A 16,675-nucleotide genomic window follows, 5' to 3' on the forward strand; every position below is an offset into this window, starting at 1 on the left:
GTTTCGAACGAGGATAAGCGCTGGACTATAGCGAGCGTGCTCGAGCACTTTCTGAATATCGCTAAAAGAGCAGCAACTTCAGCGATTTACGCCTGCTTTGGAAGATTGTCATAGCACACGTTGTGGTTCGGCGCTGAAAGCAGTGCAAAAGATAAGCAGATGCGAAGATTTGATAGCAGTAGAAATAGCCGATTGCGAGCGACAGCATAGGGTCAACAACCTTGCGCACGCGCAGATAGCTAATTCAAACTCTCGGCTGGCGGTATTTTTGACAGAGTTGCAACAACGGTCGAACAAGACTGAGGTAATGAGTTGGAAGCGCGTACTGCGAAAGGAACCCTCACTCACCTATAACGAATAAAAACCGCCGTCGATGGCTTGATACTCTGTACGAGTTCCCCGATCACAGCCAAGAAACGCGTCCAGTGCTGAGGCGCAGGGAGAACGTGATGTACAGGTGTGCCCGAGAAACGTCCAGCATGGCGTCGCCTCCGAGTGCGACACTCGTCCGCAACCGGGCGCTCTCGAAATAAGAACTGCGCGAATGCGGGCGGCGCATCCGCAAAAGCGGCGCCACTTCCGCGGCAGGAAAGAAGAATTAGCGGGTCCCGTGCGCGTTTAATTGCGGCGCGTAAAACTGCGGAAGCAGCGCTAACAGGGGAAGTAGTGCCTCCGGAAGTGCTTCGTGGAAGGGCACCGAGGGGGACGGGTCACGGGGGTTATGCTGCACGGCAGCGCACGCAGTCTGCCCCTTCGCCACATGACCAGGGTGTCTGCAGGAGCAGTAACCCAACGGGGCAGGCGAGGAGCGCCTGCACGAACCCTTTGTCCACACTTCCGGTGCCAGTGGAGACTATATACGGCGACGGAAAAGTTAGCGTTATCAAGAAAGAAAACGCGCGACCTCAGGGATCCGCAACTAAAGCGGCGGCGCTGTTACGGATCGGTGCAACGCTCTCGCGCGGCGAAGCGCCGTTTGTGAACAGAAGTAGCACAATATAAATGGCTCATCCGTGCGAGCGTTTTAGAGCGCCTGAAATTACGGCGAAAAACACAAACTGCCCATTCAACACGAGAAGGCAAACGCACCTACAGAACGGAGCGAACTGCGCATGATAAAGCACACCTTTATTCATATGCCGGTGAAGGAGCGCGACTGTCTTGATGACGGTAGGAATGATGACGTAGTAATGAAGACCGAGGAGTCGCAGATAGTGAAACTAGAGAACAATACGTTTTTGGTACAATATGGCCTGGCACTGTGTATGTGGAACCAGAGCTTGCCACTTCTGAACACCGTAATAGCTCACTGTTTCTAAAAGCTGCGCCTACGGGTATCACGTCATTTTGACATGTGTTCATGAATAACGCGAGTGATCTACGTCGCTTGCGTATGCAAACTATGTGAAGGCGGAACATTTTCTTATTTTCGTTTCTTTAGTATTCACTTAAGGCATCAGTGGTAGAAGAAAACAGATGAACTGCGGTACTGTTTGTTCGGTGATTAAAAAGAAAAAAGAAAACGGGCGCGCATACACAGTGACGAGGTAGTTACTAATCAGGAGGAGGAGGAGTTTCTTTCTTTCTTTCCTTCTTTCTTTCTTTCTTTCTTTCTTTCTTTAATTTCGCGCACAAGCAGCGGCACCGACAGCGTAGTTGCGGAGGGACAAATTCCGCGACCTTTTCCCACATTTGAGGCAGGATTTTTGATGAAATTGGGATGTAGGCTATTTAGGTAGCGAAGACACGCGGACACCACATGAACAGGGTCCATCATGAAAGTAATGCGCATGACTTTATTATGACGCGTATATCCATGGCAGCGCAGTAAAACTGGTCAGGAAATGTGCCGAGGGTTTTACCCTGTCAACGCTACACATGTCCACATTTTATGTACATAAGATAGTGACCGAAGATCTGCAAATGCGCAAGGTCTGCCCGAAGCTTGTGCCGAATCAGAAAGCACTTCCGGGTTTTGCGCTGTCAAGAATTGTTGTATTTGATTCAAAATGAGCCGGACTTTCTTAACTCTGTCGTAACCGGAGAGGAGTCTTGGATGTTCGAGTACGACCCGGAATCGAAAAGGTAGAGCAGCGAGTGGCACACAATATCATCCCCCCGGCCCAAGAAAGCGCAAATGAGCAAGTCTCGCATCAAAGCGATGCTCATTGTCTTCTTTGACGGCCGAGGAATCGTCCATCTTGAGTTTGTACCGCAGGGAGAAACTGTCAACATCAGCCTTTTACATGGAGGTGCTCAAGAGATTGAAACGCCGGGTCGCGCGCGTGAGGGCTGACATATCGAACACACGGTCAAGCTCCACCATGACAATGCCCCCAGCCACACGTCCTTCATTGTTACCAACTTCCTGGCCCGGAGCAACACCCCGGCGGTCCCCCCTCCCCATTACAGACCCGACTTGGCTCCGTGTGACTTTTTTTTTTTCTCTCTCCGACTGAAGACAGCGCTGAAAGGTAAAGCATTGGGAGACCGTGGAAAACATCCAGAAACATGTTACAGAGTTCCTGAGAGACATTCCCGCCGAGGACTTTCCGGCGTGGCAGAAACGTCTCCGCAAGTGTATTGATGCAGGGGGAGAGTATTTTGAAGAATTTTGACCATTCGTACAGGTCCGGTCAATGAATCTATTTTCCCCAGAAAATGCGCATTACTTTCATAATGGACACTGTATTTCGTTTACACATACTTCCAAGCATATATAGCAAGCCTGTCCTAGCTAACGATAAGACAGACATGTGGTTACAGACCAAAACGAATACACAGAGACATTTTGTGAATGAGATTTGAACCACCCGCCATGGTGCCTTAGCGGCTATGGTGTTGTGCTGCTAAGCGAGATGTCGCGAGATTGAATCCCGGCTGCGTTTCGATGGGGGCGAAATGCAAAAACGCCCACGTCCCGTGTATATACGGAGCACGTTAACGACCCCCGGGTTATCAAAATTAACCCGGAGTCCACCACTACGGCGTGCCTCATAATCATGTCATGGCTTTGGCACGTAAAACCCCAGAATTTAAGTTTTTAAAATATGAACATTTGTAAAGAGAAGAAAGAGAAGTAAGTCGAGCTGTATCAGTGCATGTTACGCTATAAAAACGCACATATAACATGCAGTATAGAAACATGCAGCACGAAACACACACAAAAGAAGAAGAAAAAAGACGAGAAGTGGGTGGCAACACCACATAGTAGTTCCCGTACAACTCGTGGTGACGTCACGCATTTTGTCGGCGTTTAATTGGGCCGAGTTAATTTTTTTTTTTCATCGGTAGGTATGGACCAGACTGCGTATTAAAATAGCCAATGACTGACTGCGCCAAGCTTTCAAAACTTTATGGCGCCACATGCAACGACCTGAACACCAAAACATACTTTGAAATTCGTGACGTCCGAGTGACGTAACGCCGCTGGGATTACGGCGAAAAATTTAAACAGATACAAAAAATTGTTCGTCATTTTCCCTTATGAAAAATTAACTTCTTCACTTTATTAGCTTAAAGACCATCAGTAACGGGGTATTCTTATCATGAAATTAGCCATAATAGAGTTTTGAAAGACTATTTTACTAGTCTGAACAAAGTTGGTGTTTCTATTTACAGTTCCTTTCATTAAAAAAACAGTGATAGGAAACGCCATAAAAGCGGCTTCGCTTTCTTTTTTTTTTTCTGCAATCAAACGCTAGTTTTCCAGCCGCCACTTCTCTTCCGTTCTTTCGTTCCGCGGCGAGTTTACTTCATACAGGCGTGGTAAAAAGCAGCCGCTCGTTTTTACTAACGAGCTAGACGCAGGAAGCTACTCGGGAAGTTTCAATTTGAAGCCTCCATTGCACGTTTACCTTTCTTTTCTTTATTCTTTCTCTGAATTGAGTGCACTTCATTCAGAAGGAAGGCAAACGGCAAGAAAATACACGTACGGGCACGAAGCTGCACTCTAACGACCTTGTAGCTTTGCGGCAGCCGATTGTTAGGAGTAAAAAGGCGCTGTTTGGTAAAACGAGGTACGTCGTTAAATTAACCGCAGTCATTTTCCACTGCCGAATAAACAGACAGCGCATTGCATAGTGGTGAAGAAAAAAAAGCTTAAGTAAACAGACAGCGCATTACATAGTGGTGAAGAAAAAAAAGCTTAAGTAATAGCTTTTTTCGTCTCGTACGCTGCAAAGATGAACAGAAAAATTTAATGAGCGTTGCTTCTTGTCGGCTTTATGTTAGGTCCCTAATGCTTTTCTAATGGAAGTCGTTTATAAATGACAGCCATATGCCATCATTTTAGCGAAATATACAGCATATATCGATCTTTTTCAAGCGACACTCAGCTCGTGCATCTTGGGATACCTAACTTACGAAGGAAAGACGGTGCAATGTAAGAGACCACCATCTGTTAAAGAAAAAATAAAGGGAAGAAGAACACATATCAGCGCGTAGCACTATATGGCGTCGAGAAAAAAAAAATGCCAAGCTGATTTCACCGCAAAGCACCCCTGCTCGAAATTCGTCGGACAGCACTCGGTTGTAGTCACTGCGAAGCAGGTGTGTCGATCTTGCTGTTGTAGACTAAATGTAATTGAAATAAAAAAAACGCAACAAATGCGATAGCAACGCAGTGACCGCACATCAATAACCGTTTTGGCCATGCGTGGGCTGGCATAATTTGGCGAATGCGCGCATGTCAGCTCGCAACTTTTATTACAGGGTCCATCCCAATTTATGGTTAAGTGTCTTTTCAGTCAGCGCAAGAAGGAAGCAGAAGCAGTTTCCTTTTCAGAAACACGGCAGTGAGAAAAAGAGGTGTTTATTGTACGCGACTTTGTGAATTGGGCCCTTTTGAACAACGAGACGAGTATTGATTTACGCAGTCCAGAAATCAATATAATCAGGGGGATAGCACATATTGAAGCCAGTATAACGAAGCCACGCCGCAGGACACGGCTATCTTTTCGTCAAAGAAAAGGAAGTCTTCCAGGTCACTTTGTTGGAAAACGGAGAACAAATATATGCTCGTTATTCTAAAAAATATGCATAGATCAGACAAAAAATGACGTACAGCGCGAAGGACAAGGACTGCGAGAGACGACATACACAGCGCTGTGTAGTATGTCGTCTCTCGTAGTCCTTCGCGCTGTACGTCATTTCTTATAATGAATTACCAACTAGAGCATGCAACCACCCTAGTTCACTGCATAGATTCGAAACAGTGAAAGTGCTCAACTCTTATTCCTAATCGATTCAGCGCCGTTATCATTCCGCTCGTATTCAAAGCAGTTTCGATAGCATTGTTTACCAACGATAATGTTTAGCATATATAGAATTGCCTATAGTGCCCAATATAGCTGATAGCTTGTGCCATGTCACGGTATTTACAACGTGGGGAAGTTCGCGTTTTCTCCGGCGCTTCAGTAGAGCATGTTATCGTGGAATGTACTCAATGTGACCAACCGCGGCTTCGCCTGGGTAACCATTCGAGTGTCTTTTTCACAGACGTCCTCTCACAGTGAACAAAGCGCTTGGACCGTGATCGTACCCTGACAAGCAGAGGCGTGCTGTAAGCGCCCTTCGCGTCCCCCCCCCCCTTTTCTTTTTGCAGTAGAGTGTAATATTATAAACTGCCTGTAAGATACATTACAGTTCTGCCTTTTACATTGCGCTTCTTTGTTTGACGAGCTGATCTCACGCTGGTGTTGTCTTCACGTATATACGCATAGTGAGCAGACTTGTGTGGACTCCTTCCCTCCTGCGACCATCTCATAGTTACTGTACTGTGCTTTCAGTGTTGGCGCCCGTAGATGAGACAGTCTTTGTGCACTCGTGTTCGTGTGCGTATCGTACAGTTTGATATTTTCTTTTTTTCTTTTTGAATGTTGCTTGAGGAACGAATTTAGGATTTCAGAATGGCCGGCTCGTACGAAGACTACCTTCCCATGTTTTACATCTGAATAATGAGAAGCGAAAGCAAAGAGTCTCTTTAAAACAACAACAGCAGCAACAACGATGTCGACGACGACCACAACTCCGAGAAAGTAGAGCGATCAATACGCTGATCTCTATACATTACGGGGCAAAACATAGTACAGATCAGTGGATCAATGCATCTATGAATCCGGTGGATTGCATGGCAAGGACGACGACGATGATAAATATAGACGTAGCCTACTACCGTGATTGTTTCGCTTCGCACTTCGTCCTTGTTGACTAGACCTTGCGCTTTCTCTTTCTCCGCCCCCCCCCCCCCTCCCCCACCTCCGTCGAGCCTTTCATGCATTCGTTGTAGGAGCACGCGCGTTTTTTCAAGCTCGCGTTAAGATCAGTTAGCGCGCGCTTAATGGGTTAGCATAGCCTTGGCTCAGCGACCTTCCAACGTCTTCTTCTTTTTGTGTCTCCCGTTAATAAACAGCAATGACCCGCTTTACTAATCCTGGCGGCGCAAGTCCTTCGTTTACCTGCGACGCAAATCGCTATCACTATCACTTTCGCTGCATATACGAAGCGTGCCGGAGAAAATCGCGAAGCCCGGTATACACGTATGCGCACACCTGCAAACGCCGGCTGTGTGGCGGCGGCGTGGGAAAGTGCAGGTGTTTAGACTGCGAGCGCGTTCCTTATGGAGAGAGAGAGAGAGAGAGGAGGGCAATAGGGACATGCCACGCGGGCCGCACATAAGTCGGTCACGAGTACCGTTTTTATCCCGCCGTTTGAAAAGCACGGCCACCCCCTTGAACCCTGCGTGTACTCCCTTCTTCCACGGCGCCGGACAGAGCGACTCTTCGCACGCACCTTCCGACTTGCGCGGCGCACAGCTTCGCGTTTGTTTAGAAACTTTCCGTCCCCGAAGACTCTTGCATAGAGGAAACGCCCACGTTTTCGCATACGCAAGCGTATAGTATACGGTATACGTCGTTTCCGTAAAGTCATGCTTCTGGAACTCACTGCAAGCGCTTCGGCGTTCTTCTATCCTCCTCCACTTTATAAGCTGCTGCCTCCGCGTATCGGAAGCTCGATAACGGAGCTCGCGGGGTAACCGGCGTCGCTTTCCCTTTCTATACAATGCGCGCTGGCGTCGTTTCGGCGAGTCTTATCGGTACGCGATACCCTATAGCGTATGCGCGAATTCATACGCATGCGCCGAGATAGCGTAAAAGGAAGGAAAATCCTCCCTACAAAAAGAAAAAAAGAAATGAAAAGCGGAGATCGCGAGATCGTTCCGGTGAGTACCTGCACCTGACCCCATTCGCAAGCAGCCTCGACCGCACCGGGCACGCATGTTGTCCCCCGTCCGTGCCCATCGTCCGCTTCTACGAGAAAATGGCCCGCACGAGAAGGACAAGACAAAGAGCCATCGCGGGCTTCGCGGAAGAAGCGTCGCCTCTCTCCACGCCACCGGACAACGCCAACGTCATCGACATGACAAGAACAAAGGCACAGTCCCCTGTCGCATGCGAGTTGAACGTGCGTGTAGCCTACATCGGTAATTTGGTGCATACAGGGCGCCCCGGCTATCATGCGCGAAGCTTTAAAGAGAGGACGGATCATTCCACGCGAATGAGAACAAGTATACGTGTTGTTCGGAGTATACTTGAAAAGCCGCCCGTAATATTTGAGTCCCTGACATGAAAACGCGTCGCGGAAAGAGCGAACTCGCAGCTGCTATACGGCTTCGCAGTAACTGAGATGCCCGAGATGAAAAGCTTGCTTCCCAACCAGTGGGTCTGTTTGATGGTGCTGCTGTCTCGTGGCTGCGGACAATTTTCACATTTCGCGGGCTTTCCTTTTCCGCCAGAAAAAAGTGAGCGCGCCATGTGGACGCCTTGCTGGAAACATCTCATTTTGACGTATCTTATGCTTCTCTACAAGTGCCTTGATCGATTTCTTGACCAATAGAGCAACGATAAAAGAAAAGTTAGCTGATTGCCTTTAAACCACTAATTCGATGTCAGGGACTAAAAGGTTACCGCCGGTTTATCAGCGACACTCTAAACAACGTGCATTTGGTCTTACTCACGTAGAATGATCAGTCTTCTTTCTTTCTTTTTAAAGCTTCGTACATGAAAGCTGGAACACCCCGTGCACCCCCACTGCATACACCCCACTGAACATCTCCATTGCATACGCTGAGAGAACTACGACATCGGCTGCACCAGTCGGCATCGACGGCTCGGCGATGAAAAGCGAATGCTCGAAGCGGGGCACCCAGCCGGACCAAACACTTTCCTCTTGCCTAATCGCCTCCGTTCAAAGCATCGTAAGAGGGCGGCACTATCGCAACGGCATACGTGACGCGCATGCGTACTCTCCCCGCACCTACGGCCCGAGTACACTCGAACGGCCGCGAAAGTGTCTCCAATTAAGCGCAGGCGCTTCAGCGAGCGTGTCGAATGATAAAAGGGACAGCACGGTATATAAGAACGAACACTTATTATTCGTTCGCGTTTGACCACTCCGCAATAACACGGAACACGATGATGACGACAAGACGTCGACCGCGACGCAGCCAGGGACTAACAAGGGGCGAAAAATAGATCGGCGATGCGAACGAGCGCTCCGGCTAAACGGTTTTCTCACGCGGCGCCGGCGTCCGTGTGACCCACAAAAGCGACAAGATGGACGACGCGACTTTCTCCCGCGAGTTGGGATCGTTAAAAAGCGAGAGAGTCCCGACCCGTCGGCCGCTTCTTCTCTCGCTAGCTTTGTTTTTATTTTATTTTATGCCCTTGATGCCTTTCACCTGGATACATAACATCGGAATCGAAAAAAAAAATAAATAAAAATGAAACGAAGCTCTGGAGAGATCGAACGACTGAGCACACGTGTCGGCTCCCCGTGCTGTACGAGAAAAACGCGGCAGCCACTTTGTCCACATGAATCTTTCACGTTTCTTTCTTCTCTTTATTATTATTATTATTATTTTTACCTTTCGGAGGTCAGCTGCCGCGCGTGGCAATCTTTCGTTTAGCACGGCTGGGCTCCCCTCGGTATAAACACGTCCGATGAGCGATGGGCTGTAACCTAAGAGTGCTGCAGTTCCAAAAGACGTGTCCTCTATGTGGAAAGTTTCTTCCTGTTCCTATACTATAGATTGGGAATCACGAAGAGAGAGAGAGAGAGAGACGTTTATTTCATTCCGGCCCCTTGTCCGGGGCTACTGGGCGTTAGGGTGGTGATGAGAGGCTGCCAGAAACGGGGCTGAAGGTGCGACGTTGGTGGCGTCGACTCTTGATCGGGCTTGGTCCGCGTCTTGTGGCACTGCAAGCCCAAGCACCGTGGTAAGCTCCGTTAACGCGGCCCCATAACGTGGTGTTGGATCAGCCAGCCACTCCTCTAGTGTGTCTGTGGTCTTTTTGGTAGTGTCCTAAGTATAGCTGTGAAGTGAGCGTTCACTTCCCGGGTAGTCCCAGAGTGTATGGGGTGTATTGGGGTATCCTCCGCACTGTGTGCACTTGGGGGAACCGTCTCTTCCATACATAGCGCGGTATGAGCTATGTATAGTGCGGTATGTTTTGTGTGCATGGGTAGGCAGTGCGTTTTGGAGGATATCTCTATACATCGGCGTTCGGTAAATGCGTCGCAGATGGACGCGAATCCTGCAGAGCAGAAATTTGTAAGGCTAGCATATATATGTTTTCAGACACATGTGACGCGTGTTCCGAAAAAAAAAATGCAGCCTGCGGTGCGACTTCATCCATTTCTTACCTTGCACAAACCCTTCGCGAGTTCGTGTAACCCGCTGCCCATACACGCCACGGCGATTTATGGAGTGTCTATGGCTTTGCGCTGTTAAGGTCGAGGGCTGCCGCGGCGGCCGCATTTCGATGGAAGCGAAACGGAAAGACGCTCTCGTCCATATATAGATTTAGGAGCAGGTTAAACAATCCTGGGTGATCAAAATTAAACCAAGGTCACTTCCCCCCCCCCCTCTTCCTGGCCGCGTGCCTTATAATCAGATCGTGGTTTTAGGCCTGCAACACCTCGGAATTTGATTTAACTTGTGCAATCCTCCGTCGTCCTCGTCTGCACGGTTCCATTCCCACGATTTCCTCCATGCATGGGTTACTCTGAGAGGCGCGGCAGTGCGGTTTACGCTTTACACGCACTCCCTAAATCAACTCCGTAGTCTCAACTATGTAACTCACTTGTTAGTCACACATACAATACGGTGCTAACACCGTATTGACGGTATTAGCACCATCAATACAGGTTTTGGTCACTAGCTATCTTTGCCGTCTTTGTATATTTCAACAGCCCACGCCTCTTTCTTCCCATATATCGGTATTAAGCGCGGACCTTGAATTCCTTTCAAACGTATTTGCTTTGGCCGCGAGGTTTTAGTCAGATAGGTGGGTCAACTCCAGCAGGGAAAAAAGAACACACATATAACAGTTTTCGTTCAAAGAGATGGGTAGGCCACCGCTCCTGACTTGAGGAGTTCAGCGCTTTCTGATTCGTATACAGGTAGCCGTAATTTGACTTCTTGTATGCAGCTAAGAAATCTCGCTCCGGACGCGTCCGTTTCTCAAAGATCTGGTGCAATCTCTCTCTCTCTCTCTCTCTCTCTCTCTCTCTCTCTCTCTCTCTCTCTCAGTACACACCTGTAAGACTCGTTCGTTCAAGCCTCCTACATGAGGCGTGAGGTTTCGTGGAAAACGGGGGAGGGGAGCTGAATCAACGAGAGGGAAGGGACTGGGCCCACGTTTTATAGCCACCTCCCTCGTTCAGCCCCCCTCCCCCCACATTTCCCGGCGATGACCGGTTCCGATAAAACAGAAATTTAGCTGGCCGCCGTGCAGCAGATAAGGTTCCACCACCACGGTCGACCCGGTTTGACCGTTGATTCGATGTCGGTTCTTCCGGGTTGTCCGCGCTACGAAACGGTTCACCCTCCCTCTCCCCGCCCCATCAGTCTCCCATCTCATTGCAGAAAGAAAAAGCTGCGCGGGAGAATGGGAGTAATAAAGAACAGCGGCTGCCTCCCAGTATATGAGATTGGAGTGCACGGTGCACTACTAAACGCTATACGTTCGATCGTGCACGTACACGAGCTTCGACGCGCGCAACCAGGTGTTCCTCGTTCGCCAGCGACGCCGACGCCTCGGACGCGTGATGGGCCCTGCCTTCTGCGTCACCTCCTTACGCGCGAACCGTGAGAAAACGAAAGAGAAAACAAGGCCGACGCCGCACACCATGCAGTGCACGAAACAAACATAAAGTAAGCGACAAGGAAAGCTGCTTCACGTTGACGTTGATTTGACTGCGCGTTTGGTGCGAAGGCGTGTATATGAGCATGCAACGCGCATTGCAGATATTATAGTAGGCGCCGCGGAAGCTTGACAAATGGCGATCCTGAATCAGAGCCCAAACCGGAAGAACGTCAGGGGAACGCGAAGAGGAAACAAGGTTGTGAGGCCAGGGGCTCGGACGTCGATTGTCGACGGCCGCAGAACAGTTAAAGGAAGAACGCACGCATGGCGCCGAGGGAGTAGCCACAGGTGTGTTTCGGTGCCGTGACACTCATCGAAACTTAGTATTCCCACGACAACACCCCCGTAGAAGGACGGGTTAGCACCGCGATCACGAAAACAACACCCGCAATAAAGTCTTAGCTTTATGTTAGCTTTCGGCTGACGCAGGCGCGAAGTGTGCGTACTGCGTTTCTGCGGGGTTTTGGCCATGCATGGCGGATCAGAGCCGTGGATCATGTTCGATCGTGCAGCTTAGGGCCTGGTCAATGCAATGAGTTTGAATTCGTGTAAGGTGAATACGAAAGGAGGAGGGCCACCCATACAATGGCGATGCGAGAACCAAGGTTAGTTCAGCGGGTACACCAAGCCCAAAGACAGACAGAAACAGCGTACTAAGCAAACGTATGCAAACAACCGTGCACTTGAATGGATGATTTAATTTAATGCAGTTGAAAATGTCGGCAACTATATATATATATATATATATATATATATATATATATATATATATACAGTGGCGTAGCTAGGTCATCTGGCACCCGGGGCCCATAGGTCTTCTGTAACCCCCCCCCCCCCGGTGTAGCCGGTGTAAAGGGAAAAGGGTGTACTCAGACGTATATGACACCCCCCCCCCCTCCCCACTGGTCCCTTGCACCCGGGGTCCACGGCCCCCCGGCCCCCCGGCCCCCCGGCCCCCCCTGTTGCTACGCCACTGTATATATATATATATATATATATATATATATATATATATATATATATATATATATATATATATATATATATATATATATATATATAGATACACTGTCCCGTCGGCCTGTCGACAAACTATACATTCTTCAACGCTTAAGCACTGATAACACCAGGCGAAACAAACGAGTGCGCGGACAGTGAACTGAATGTATAGAAGAAGAAAAAAGTTGAAAGACGATTCAAACTCTAGTTGAAGTCGATCAAAGACAATGTCTTCCTGAGCGAGTTGGAAGTGAGAGTGGGGGGAGTCACTGCGCACGTCACTCCACCGCATCATCTCGATCTCGCGTGAGAGCCGGGGAGTGTGAGGAACGACGGACTGCTTAAATATTTTGACTGCGCTGAGCTTAGGGATGGACCCAAGTTCTTAAGACTGCAAAACCTTCGGGATCGGCCCACATTTCTTTTAGACTGCGCTATCTCCAGGATCGGCTCATGAAAGAGGCCATAGCAACACACGTATTTGATATCGAAAAGAGGAGGTAACTCGCTGAGAAGGACAGTGTCTTTAGAGAGGGAAAGAAAGAGAGAGAAAGAGAGAGATGGCAACGTAACGGCGCGTTTCGCGGTTCCGGACCACATACAACACCGTGAGAACACCACCGATAGAGGGAGAGAGATGAAATTTAACGAAAGAAAGGAGGAGAGGTCAGCTTGAGGGGCGAGGCTAGACTCCATGCTGAGGATAATATGTTTGTGGGAACGACGAAGACAGGGTAGGAAAGTGAACGTGTAATGAATAAGGTAATGATGAGAGCTGCTGCACAGCATATTCCTCCTGTGCAACTGCACGTGGACACTGTACAGCACCATGCACAAATACACGATTTGGCACCACGTACAAATCGTATACGTACTAATTAAGGTACTCCGCTGCCCTGATTTCAGCCCAATTAAACTAAGAGCATAATGTGCGCGTGCTCATTGTATACGCAGACGCGTTGATTACTTAGCATGTCGTGCAGTCATTATCATTGGTGACTAGCTGACGAGTCATTTAGATTCTGAACAAGCAGGTCATATGTATACTGCTGACTAAACTGTTTGTTCAGTGTCTACACTTTAATGGCAAGAAAGAAAAAAAAATATCTCGCATCTTTTCGAGACTGCATGGTACCGAGATTTTCGCCACGCGAAAGCTGGTGGTTCACCGAGAAGGGATAAAGCGGCTTGAAGAACCAGCCTATAAAGCCGCTATCCTTTAACTGCGCTTGCCTAACTTTATAATAACGCGAGGAAGACAGTCGGAACGGAGTATAGTTAAAGAGCTTTAGACAATCCTTCGTCCCTCTCTTCGCAATTTCTGTTTTCTACCTTCTCTACGAATAATCATGTACTTTTCGGAAGATTATTTGTTCTTGTACAAGACTGGCAATATGGGCCGTGCACTTGATTACGAACCGCTGAGTGTAGCAAAGCTGCTGCCATATGGTATGCTGATGAATAAAGTGCTGCTCGGTTAACCTAAACGACTTTCGCTTGAGAAATTTCTTGTTGGACCGCGGCCAGCCGGGCGTTGTACCTATAGAACACACGCCTCGTCGTAATCGAGACAGCTTTCGGACGACGGAACTGTTCTTTTTTTTTTTCGACGCAAACTTTCCTTTCGGTCAAGGGCCTTGGTTTGCGTGTTTCTCGTTTGCCAATTTCATCATGCGGAGTTGATACAATACATTCATTCCGCGCGCGCGACGGCTTAAACTTTTATGGCGATAGAATTATATGGACACTCCAGGATCATTTCTGCCGTCTTCATCGCCGTGGTGCTCGGTACCAAGGGCGATACCATCGTCGCCGAACGACGTATGCTGTATGTGAGAGTGAAAGCATACGAGGGTGAGCCGACGATAGTGGCTCAATCACGCGGGCACAAGAGAGGGAAGCTTCCGTCACGCGCAAGGCACCGGGAGGAAGGGAGTGAGGGAGGGGTTACGGGGCGTTCTACTCCTGCAGTGGTGCTTAAAGGGACACTAAAGCGAAACAATAAATCAGTTTAGACTAATGCAGCATTGTTTGAGAACCCTGCAGGCAGTCATTTCAAAAAGATAGTTTGATTATTAGATGAGAAAATGAAGTTCCAAGCATCAGTATTTGAATTTCGCGCCAAAACCCCGGCGCCGGTACGTCAGCGTGACGTCAGGGATTCCAAAGAATGTTTTCGCATTTGGGCCGCGTTGGCTGAATAAGGGTTCCCGAAACTTGCCATGTTTAATATTTGCTTCCTTCAGAACACAATGTAATCAATCTGTACCGCTATATATAATTAGTAGGCCCTAGAAGATGCCATCAAAATCCAAGACGTCACAGCACCCAGGTGCGGGAACTTAAGTAGGCGTCGCCACCCGTATTTCGTTTTTACGCTCCTTCTGGCTTACCAAATGTCTTATCGTTGTAAGAGTGGTGTTTTTGGTGTTATAGGACGGTAATTCACTGATGCAGAAGAAATCATTTTTCACTTTAGTGTTCCTTTAAGGCATAGACGCGCGGGCCCTATCTTGAAAGCGATTTGCGATGGGGCCAGAGTGCGCCGAGTGCTGATAGCTTCGTGTGCGCTGTGTTTTCGGCGCGCTTTGTTCACGTTAAAGCGATAGGCAGCACGAAGGTCAATTCGCTCGCTGCTGCTGCCGCACTTTCTGCAGCGTATTGACAGCGCGTGTGCGCGGTCATCGAGTGAGATTTGTTCGTTTCCTTGTGCGCGCGAGACACCATGCTTGTTAATTTAGTTAGTAGGCGAATGTTTACAAATTACATACGGCCGATATATCTACTATCCTTACTTCGTATAGTTTTCCACTAATTTGCTATCCCAATCGATGCTTCGCCTTTCTGGCGAAACTACGACTTTTTAACGCGATAACCGTTACGGAACTAACTTAATTTCTCAAGGTAGAATGCGCCAGAAAATTCGTAAATTAAAACTTACACACAACCCTACGAACACGGTAGAGTCAGATTGTAATTTGAATATAAGAGAAAATATATGATTCTGTTACGCGGAAACTCAAACACAAACCCCTTTTTCAGCTGCCGTTAGAGGTCTGTCTTAGCAGCAGCGGCGCGTCACGCTCGGTTCCTTGTAGTACCAACAAATGGTTTTGCAGTGGTGTTACAAGGAAAGGAAAAGAACCAGAAAGCTCACCTTCGTGCATAGCATTCGCCGGCAGCGTTTCCAGGAACAGATTACGGTTACATAAGGTGGAGTTGCCGGAAAGCGTGAGAAGCCCCCCCCCCCCCCCAAGTCAGGGATATTTGAATGCTATATCGCACTCCACTATTAAAGGCGAAGCTTAAGCGTCCTCGAATTTTTATTAATATCCTAGCAATTTTTACATGCTGATTAGAACACCACTTTTCTTATCACACCTTTCAGGGATTATGGCCGAGTGTTGATAATGTACACCACGTTCGATAAGTGACCCTCGGGCGTAGCAACCATCGGCAGTATCTGTAAGTCAAACTTATCTTCCTGTAGGTCTTCCTGCAGCTAGCAACACTCATTTCCCTCCTCTTTCTCCTTTACAAAGGAGGAGGACAACAAGGGAACTAGCTTTACAACAAAGGGGCGACCGTCAAAAAGCACGCCGGTGGACATACTACATAGACGACATCACATCGGTAGATGAAGTTACACAAAAGCGCGCGCAATCTTCCTGAGCGAACATGGAGGTGAGGAAAACAGCATCACTGCTACAGGGTCAGCCATCCTCCACACAAGACGGCAAGCGCCGTCTTGCGAAATCATCATCGCCGAACCAATTCATGTTCCGTCCCACCTATGCTTGGCATAGAGCTTGTTTGTTCCTTAAACCACGGCATAACCACTACGGAGGACTGAGCAAGAAGCCGGCGGTCACTGTTGTTTGTTGTTGTCGTTGTAGTTTTTGTGGCCCCAGCGCGCTGTGCTGCCACTATCGTTTCTTGTTCTTGACCGAGGCGCCTTCTCGCCTCTGCCACGAAGGGTGCGGCGTGACCTCTCTGGCGCAATGCGTGAACCAGCGGAAAAACACCGCGGCCCGGAGCGGGTGCAATGCAAGGGCCCCATTTCGCGCCAAAAAGCGACGACGAACGCTATACGCGCCACGCGAGGGCAAACGGTGCGAAAAAAAGAAAACTACAGAAGAAAAACGCAATGAGTCGCACTGAAAGAGTGAGAGAAGGTTGAGGAGGAAAACACTAATGAGCATATGCACTCATTCGAGGGTGCAGCCAGTCCGCAAGCGCAGGAGTGTGGAACGGTCTCTTCTGTTTCGAAAGGCCGTTCTCTGGAAGTGGCTTGGGGGCCCTGCCACTAGCCACTCGGGGGCCCGGCTGTAAGCCAAGGGCCGCACCACGTCGCCTGCCTGCAAGAGGTGCGGGGACCCCGAGACTCTGGAGCACCTTCTCTGTGCTTGCCCATCCTTGGCGCAGGAACGCTCCACAGTGATCAACACCTACAGACGCCACGGCCT

At 48.8% G+C, this 16,675-nt stretch overlaps 1 protein-coding gene across 2 annotated transcripts in view; it reads right to left on the reverse strand.

The window, feature by feature from the left end:
• bdg (sodium-dependent transporter bedraggled) overlaps positions 1-16,675 on the reverse strand; it is a 196,377-nt gene that overhangs the window by 71,047 nt on the left and 108,655 nt on the right. The window contains exon 1 of one of the 2 annotated variants that reach the window (XM_065437074.2): positions 349-534. The exons of the other annotated variant lie outside the window; for it this stretch is intronic. The gene's annotated coding sequence lies outside the window, so the exon portion shown is untranslated. Of the gene's footprint in view, positions 1-348; positions 535-16,675 lie in introns of those variants that run through there. 2 annotated transcript variants of the gene reach the window in all.

This window comes from Dermacentor albipictus, chromosome 5 (genome assembly GCF_038994185.2).
Source record: "Dermacentor albipictus isolate Rhodes 1998 colony chromosome 5, USDA_Dalb.pri_finalv2, whole genome shotgun sequence".
Classification (NCBI taxonomy): Eukaryota; Metazoa; Arthropoda; class Arachnida; order Ixodida; family Ixodidae; genus Dermacentor; species Dermacentor albipictus.